Source organism: Centruroides sculpturatus, unplaced genomic scaffold (genome assembly GCF_000671375.1).
Source record: "Centruroides sculpturatus isolate CEXI.00-Female unplaced genomic scaffold, Cexi_2.0 scaffold107, whole genome shotgun sequence".
Classification (NCBI taxonomy): Eukaryota; Metazoa; Arthropoda; class Arachnida; order Scorpiones; family Buthidae; genus Centruroides; species Centruroides sculpturatus.
In genome coordinates, this window is record NW_019384422.1 from 548,259 (window position 1) to 556,706 (window position 8,448).

The following is an 8,448-nucleotide window of genomic DNA, read 5'->3' on the forward strand; positions in this document are numbered from 1 at the left end:
ATTTACCTTCGCATCCCTTCTGTCAATACTAGAAATACTACGTGTTTATACTCTCTATATTGTCATCTTAATATTACCAATAAATTTTTTTTTACTGCTATCAGAAAGCTGCTGTAAAAATGGAAGATAACCTTTACATTGAATTCACTAAATTTAAGGGTGTTTGCAAAAAATGCTTTATTATATTTGTTTTATTATGTTTTTTTAAATTCATTTTACTGGGTCTTTTGTTTCATTGTCTGAATGACATCACCAGTAATATTGTAAAAAAAATAAACAGAAATAAGACTTACTTGAGAATGTTCATTTTAAATGGATGAAAATGTTTGTTTTAATTAATCATGTTGTAACATTGAACTAGTATCAGTGTTTGAGTGAGTTTTTTAACAAAAGACATTCATTAATTATAGATTTTATTGAAAAAAGATCATTAGCATCTTCAATAAATGAATCAGAGAATTTTAGGTTCAGATCCAATTCTGATTCATAAATTTCAAAAGGTCCAGCTCCAACTCCTGCCTCTAAATAATAATTTAAAATATACTTTGATTATATAAATCCATTCCATCTTTACTATGTAAATCATCAAGCATTCCTATTGAAAAAAAACTAGATTTAAAATCCCTCATCTTAGCCATTTTGTATTGATCTTTTGATGATAAAAATTAGAATTACCTAACATAGAATGTATTTAAATATAAATTTCTGGAAAGCAAGTCAACAGTAATTAGGGATATACAAAGAAAGATCATGAAGTAAGGGGATTTATTGTAAGATCTTAATGTAAAGGACATGATAAAAAACAGGAATTGGTCAATTTTTACTGACTCTCTTAGCAACAAGTTTGCTTCTAACTTTGACTCCATAGCCCTATATATTGTATATATCACTGAGATGTGTGTTTAAGTTCTCTATAAATTTTGTAAGAAGAAAACAAATATTTAGAGATGGTTTGTTTTTCGTTGTAAATGAACTATTACTCACTAATTGGCATGCCCTCCCAAGTTTAAAGCTTGTTTTCAAAATGTCTACATGTAATGAAGCATGGAAGACCTATAGCTAGGCTGATGGTTTAATGTTACTTACTGCATTAGCAATTTCAAAAAGTTTTGTATATATGTAAATTTAACAAATTTTCTTTGCAATAATTCTTAATGTTTTCTATGATGATTTTTATTATTTACTTCATTCTTCCAAATCAGGAAATATCATTTTAAAATGGTACAAATATACAGTACCTCTTCGTTAAGTAGAAGTTTAAGGAGTAAAAAAGTCTGTACTTCGAGTTGACGAGTTTAATTAATACCCGATTTTCTGAAATTTTTCTGTACCCTTAAATATCCCGTTATGAAGCCGTTTCTTGAGAATCTGTTGGCAGAATTATTATAAAATTTTATACAATTCATGACGCTTTTAATTGAGTTTTCAAGGCTCAATTAGAATGTCGGTCACATAATACAGTACGAGTATATCAGTGAAAGGATCAGGATGCGAAGTTGTAACGACGATGTGTTATGTTCGTCATGAAGCTGTAGTGTTTATTTATCTTATTCACATAGAATATAAGAGAAAATGAAGATCTCGGATTTATCAAAAGGAGGAGGGTACATGGAAAAATAGATCCAAATTAAAAGTACCGACTATTTTGACTTGACACAGTATTATACAGAAAACTCGACATCTGTAGGGTTTTTCATACAATACTGTGCCAAAAAAAATTGTGCACGGAACATGTAGATAGCTCCGAGTTAATGCTGTTCGATTTAGCGAAATATATAAAAAAGGTATTAAAGAAAAGAAGGTAATCTCTTAAACTTACGTAGTACGTGTTTATTTATTATAATATTTAAAGTAATATGTGACTATAGCCGTCCAAATTTTATTTCTAATCTGATAAATTAATTTAATTCAATTAAAAAAATCTCACATTAAAACATATTTATAATTGATCGCGAGTTATTTGAGTTTTATTTCTTATAAATCAAAAATAATAATTTACTTATATTACCTAACACAATTCTTCCGGAAAATCTTAAAACTAGGAGAAAACTCAGAACTTTGAAAAAAATTTTTGCATAAAAATGGTAACCGACAATAGAAATTTGAAACTCCGGAAATGTCCTGGAACCCCATTAAGTTCATTAATATTTGATTTTTTTTCTTTCCATAAAAGGAAAAATTAATAATAATGGAAATAAAAATAAAAAAAAAATTTTCAGAAACACGACAAAGGAAAACTAGACAATGCAAGTCCTACGATCAACTGTCTCCGGTTGGGATTAAATTAACATATGCAGGAGAAAGAAAAAATAAAATTGGGAATAAGAGTTAAAGAACGTTTAAGATCAGTTCAAAAAAACTTATGCAAATACCGTAGCACGTTATTGAAAAGAGAATGGATATGAAATAGCGAGAGAATCAGTTAAAATAATAAAGAAAGAAAACTTTACGAACATATAAATTTAATAAAACAAGATAAAAATAAAATCAACGATAATAATTGAAAATAAATACATCCAACATGGAATAATTATATTTATAGAATGCGATTTAATAATAATACTATTTAAACATGACAACAGCACAAGAGAAAAAGAAAAAAAGTACAGACAATCACAAGAGTAAACAAAATAAAGAGAAAGGAAAGAAGAAGAAACAAGTAAGAATATAAAAAAATAAATAATTTATAATTAATTAATTAACTGAAAAATAAAATATTTGAACTAGGTAAGATGTAAAAAGATTTAAAAAGCAGAAACAATGGATTTTTAACCTGCAGGAAAGAGAAAGAAACTTATGGAAGATTTATGCTTAAGTTAGGAATAAGTCGTTTAAAATACAAGTATATATTTACGGTTTGGACTTTTATAGTTTTTTTTAATCATTTTATTGTATAATTAAGAAAGACTTTATTGTATTTTAGAAATATAACTAATTCCTTGCTGAGGATGGACGAAAAGGTTCGAAATACAAGAAAATATCGTATACGGGTGCAAATAAAAGTTTATACCAAGAACTTTTTAACAATGAGAATGATTTAATCAATCTAATTTCATTCGCGAGTTAAATCAGTATAAGAAGTCTTATTAATAGATTATAGTCACAATAGACTAATAGCTTACTTGAGAGTCAAAAATAAAAAAAAAGCTTTTGCACAGTGTGTCCCAGTGAAAAGATGACTGACTTTATTACCAAGCTATCTGAAGTGCCATCTCTGAATCAACGCACATGTTATTTATTGACACATTTCAGCTATTCACCACCCAAAATTTTAATGTGCTAGCTTGTATGGTTTATCAGTTATGACATAAAATGTGATAGTTTCTTTTGTGCCTTTGTAGAAACCCGACGATGAAACGAATGTACTGTTTAAATTTTGTTTTACGTTAGGTAAAACTGTTATGAAACGTTTTAAATGATTCAAACTCTTTATGGCGGTGAATATATGATCCGCAAGAGTGATTCAACTAGTTTGCAAGAATTTGTGCAACTCATATGTTGAAGACGATTCATGACCAGGTGCATGAAAAACAACTAGAAACAAATAAATATGCAATACGTGCCCGAAATTCTTTGAACTGATCGTTGTATTGTCCGTGGGCCAAAATTTTGCGCAATCGACCCGAATACCAGGAGCATGGCTTATAGATATTGTAGCGCGATAAGAGGACGGATACAGTGCCAACATTATACGCGATTTTTTGAAAATCACTTGTGATGCTTGAACATCCGCCCTAATCGCCTGATTCAGCTCCTAATGACTTTTGGTTATTTACGAAATTAAAGTTGGCCACGACAGGATCATGTCATGGTTAGGTTCAGGGGTCAAAGTATACCTAGGTAACCTCAATGGCGGCGCTTACGACTGTTCCTGGTCCCGACGGACTCCTCCCGGACAGGAGCCACCGGCAGGCCGCCGAGTGCCAAATGTCACTAGTTATTTATTCACGGTAGTTCTTGAACAAAATTTTAAAAAAAAGTCTATTAAAAATAGTTAATTTAACCAAATCTAACCGAAGCGCCGCCATTGGGGGGTTACTAGATATACTTTAACAATGAACTTAGAAATTTACACTGTTGAGGATTTTCATTTTTTAGTGCTGTAATTTAAATTTTAAATGTTATTTCTGAACGGTTAAATGATTTTATTCGATTTTTCATCCATTTAACGTTTAAAAATTAAAAGTATGCTTTTGATTGGCTAGAAAATTTCAACTGTAAATACAGTATTTCAAATTTGAATTTCAAAACCAAACCGTCAAAAAATTAAAGTTTATGCCATTGATTAGGAAAATTCCATTCACTGACGTTGGTTATAAAGAATATTGAATTACGCGTAATCTGGAACATATAGACTCTTGCTATTCGCTTAAGTCGGAATTACGAAGTATTTTGCATACGTCCTTGTGAAATATGACGACTCTAAGCTCTAATCAGTGTAAACAGAAACGTAAGTCATTTATGTTACAGATTAAATATGAAATTATTAAAAGGTTGAAAAGCGAGCGGTGTAAAGAGAATTATGTAACGAAATGAATATAACTAAATCGACGATTGCTACCATTTAGAGGAAAAACATAAAATACACGCGAGTTTCGAATGTGATAATTCTAATACAAAAAATATTACAAAATCAGCGCATGATGAATTAGATCAATGATTGTTAAAATGATTTTCTCAACAAAGACTTAAAAACACGACTATTAATGGTGCGATATTGCATTCAAAAGCAGGAGAGTTAGGAAGTAAATTGGAAAAGAGTACCAAGTTTAAATGCAGTAGAAATTGGATCGAGAGATTAAAAAAAAAAAGACAGTATTAAAGCCGAAAAATTATTAGAAAAACAGCTGCTGTAAATATGAACGTGGTAGGAAATTTGTTGCAAAATAAGTGGCCAAAATTTTTTTAAAAATTTCCAAGATTATGATATCTTTAACGCAGATGAAACGAGTCTCTTTTATAAGTTTGCACCAAATAGGAAGCTTAAATTCAAAGGAGAAAGCTGTTCAGGAGGAAAATTATCTAAAGAAAGAATTACTATTTTACTAGCAACAAATCTTATGGGAACGGAAAAGAAAAATTGTTAGAATCGGTAAATCGAAAAATCCAAGATGCTTCAAAAATCGACGGATACCGGTAAACTATAAATTAACCGAAGATATTGGATTATCTCTGATCTTTTCTGTGACAAACTGCGAGAATGGAATGAAGAACTGAGAAGAAAGAAACGAAAAATTTTATTATTGATTGGCAACTGCCCGGCATATTCCGACATCAAGCATTTACAATGCATTAAACTGGTGTTCATTTCGCCCAATACTAGTTCAAAACTACAGCCTGTAGATCAATGGGTTATGGGACACAGAGCAGCTATAGGCAAATTTTCCTTTCGAAAATGGTAACTTCTGTAGATAATAGCAAAGAATTGTTTTCTGTAATTCTTCTTGGTGCAATAAACTTCGTCCATCTGGCACGGGAAAAATGTATCAATGCAAACAATACCAAATTGCTTTCGACACGCTAGCTATCTATAAACTAATTGAGAATTATATTAAAAAGCTTCTCACCTGTATTATTCAATTGCAAAACTACTTAGTTAGATATGTTTAATGAACAGGCTTATTACTCACACAGCTTATTTAATTCACATATCCGAAAATGCATTTCGGCCTTACTGCATTTCGCCCTGATCAATCGGATGACATACAAAACAGAGTCTATAGTGACAATTCCCAACATTACAATATACGTTAATAGTACAGTACAAATATAAATGATTGAATACACATTATAAATAGAATTCTAAAATTATCACTAGGACAGTAACACAGCAATAGTAAACAGTCCAGTAAAAACCTTGTGAATAGTTCCTCCGTCTTCTTTATGATAGTAGTAATTTTCTATTCTCTTGTCTCCGCCACACCCGTAGAGTATGCTGGTTCAATTTCTTTTTGAAAGGCCGAAATGCATTTTAAGATAAGTTAATTAAATAGGTTGGGTATGTAATAAGCCTGTTCATTAGTCATATGTAACTAAGTAGTTTTGTAATGCAAAAAGGATTTGATTCAGTTGATGACATACAGATTCGTTATAGGCGGACACTAATGTATATAACAGTTATCATAGATATCAATTACATATCAGTCATACGAACAAAACATTTAAAAAAATGTCACTACTGAAGTTATTAAACTACTAGCAGGTGGGCCCGGCGTTGCTCGGGCAAAAGTAACGATAACTAAGATAAAGATTATTACGTTACAGTCAACCTTACCCGTTTTCACAGAATGCAAGAATTGGGTCCCCTTAGAGAATTTTTAGATGGGTCTAAAAATATGTTCGATTTCCCGCAAAAACGAAAAAACTGCATCTGCGTATCGCACGTCGCTTTCTCTTAACAATTCCATTGTTACGTAAGATTTCCATTGTTGACACTTCCATTGTTACTTAAAACTTTTATTGTTACTTAAAACTTCCATTGTTACTTAACACTTCCATTGTTACTTAGCACTTCCATTGTTACCTAACACCGCCATTGTTACTTAACACTTCCATTGTTGATGGAAGTGTTAAGCCTTAATCCTGTCTTTCTCCCCCCGGGGGGAATTTCGAAAAATCCCTTCTTAGTGTGCGTTTTCGTGACGTACCCTAACTGTGTACCAAATTTCAGCTTCCAACTCCTAACCGTTTGGGCTCTGCACTTATTATTATTATCATCAACCCGTCTCGATTATATTATAGATTTAAGCATTATAACACGAAGAAACAATATTTACTAAATTAGTAAGATCTGTATAGAAAAAAAATCCAAATCGCACCCATTTTTACAAACGTGTACACAAAATCTTCGGATGGCATAACAATATCGATTTAATTATTCCATCTATATATATAATCGAGACGAGTTGATAATAATAATAATAATAATCAGCGCAGAGCCCAAACGGTTAGGAGTTGGAAGCTGAAATTTGGTACACAGTTAGGGTACGTCACGAAAACGCACACTAAGAAGGGATTTTTCGAAATGCCCCCCTGGGGGAGAGGGACAGGGTTAAGCTTAACACTTCCATCAACAATAGAAGTGTTAAGTAACAATGAAAGTGTCAACAATGGAAGTGTCAACAATGAACGTGTTACGTAACAATGGAATTATTAAGAGAAAGCGACGTTTTAAGAGAAAGTGCAGTTGGTTTTCGTTTTTGCAGGAAATTGAAGCTATTTTTAGACCCATGTAAAAATTCTCTAATTAGTCTGGAAACGGGGGATCCGATTTTTGCATTCTGTGAAAACGGGTAAGGTTGACTATAACGTAATAATCTTAATCTTCGCTATCGTTATTTTTGCCCGAGCAACGCCGGGCCCACCTGCTAGTTTATATATATATTTGTTCTATTATATGTATACCTTTTCAGATATTTTAGTTCTCACAATTAGTTTTATTAATGTTCATATAAAGTTCTGCAAACGATGCTATTTGGGCAAATACAGTCGACCCCCCCTATAACACAGTTGATTTTTCCGTTTTATATGAATTCCATGTTGTACGAGTCACTTATATTTTACAAATACGTGAGCCGTTCACAGCCTAGCACACTTATTTGTAAAATCTAAGTGACTCGTACAACATGGAATTCATATAAAACGGAAAAATCAACAGTGTTATAGGGGAGACAACTGTAGTCTCTTAAACCGCACCGGAGATTTTCAAAATCGCACTCGTATTTCAATCATGTAGGAAAATTGTTTTTAGATTAATTATTTTTATTTAATAATCTGAATAGTAAAAACATTTTATGTTACAACACAATAAAAATTGTGTTGTAGCTTAAAATTCCATATGCCAATTTTCGTACATTTATAATAGTTTGATCGAATATTTTGTAATAGAATTATACATATTTTGACACTTCCATTTTCATATTTTCCTATATCGGTCATTGCAAAATAAAAGTAAAATACCAAAAAATAAAAACTTTCTCATCAATTAAGTATCTCATCTATTCGTTTTTTAAAGTAAATATAACTTCAAAAAACATCTTGAGCAAATATTATTTATTAATAATTACAACGAAATGTTACTACATTTATAAAATAAAAACACGTATGTAATTTTTATCATTGAATTGAAGACATCGCCTTATTCTAATGCTTACAGTCAAAGCCTTAGAATTTCAGAGAATTTCAGGCACTTGCTAATAACTCAATTGCTATTCGGCCGAATACAGTATTTGGTATTCGTTCAAAAACTCCTATTCCTTGACAAAATAAATATTTTAATTAGATCAATCAATTAATAATTACACACATCATGTTCACAAATGTGATGCTTGATCATTTCAGTTTAAAAAAATTATTTATTTAATTACATTACATTTGTGATTTATTGAAATTGTTTAGTCGTTATTCATTTTTAATTTGGATACAAAATACTATCAATTCTCTACAATA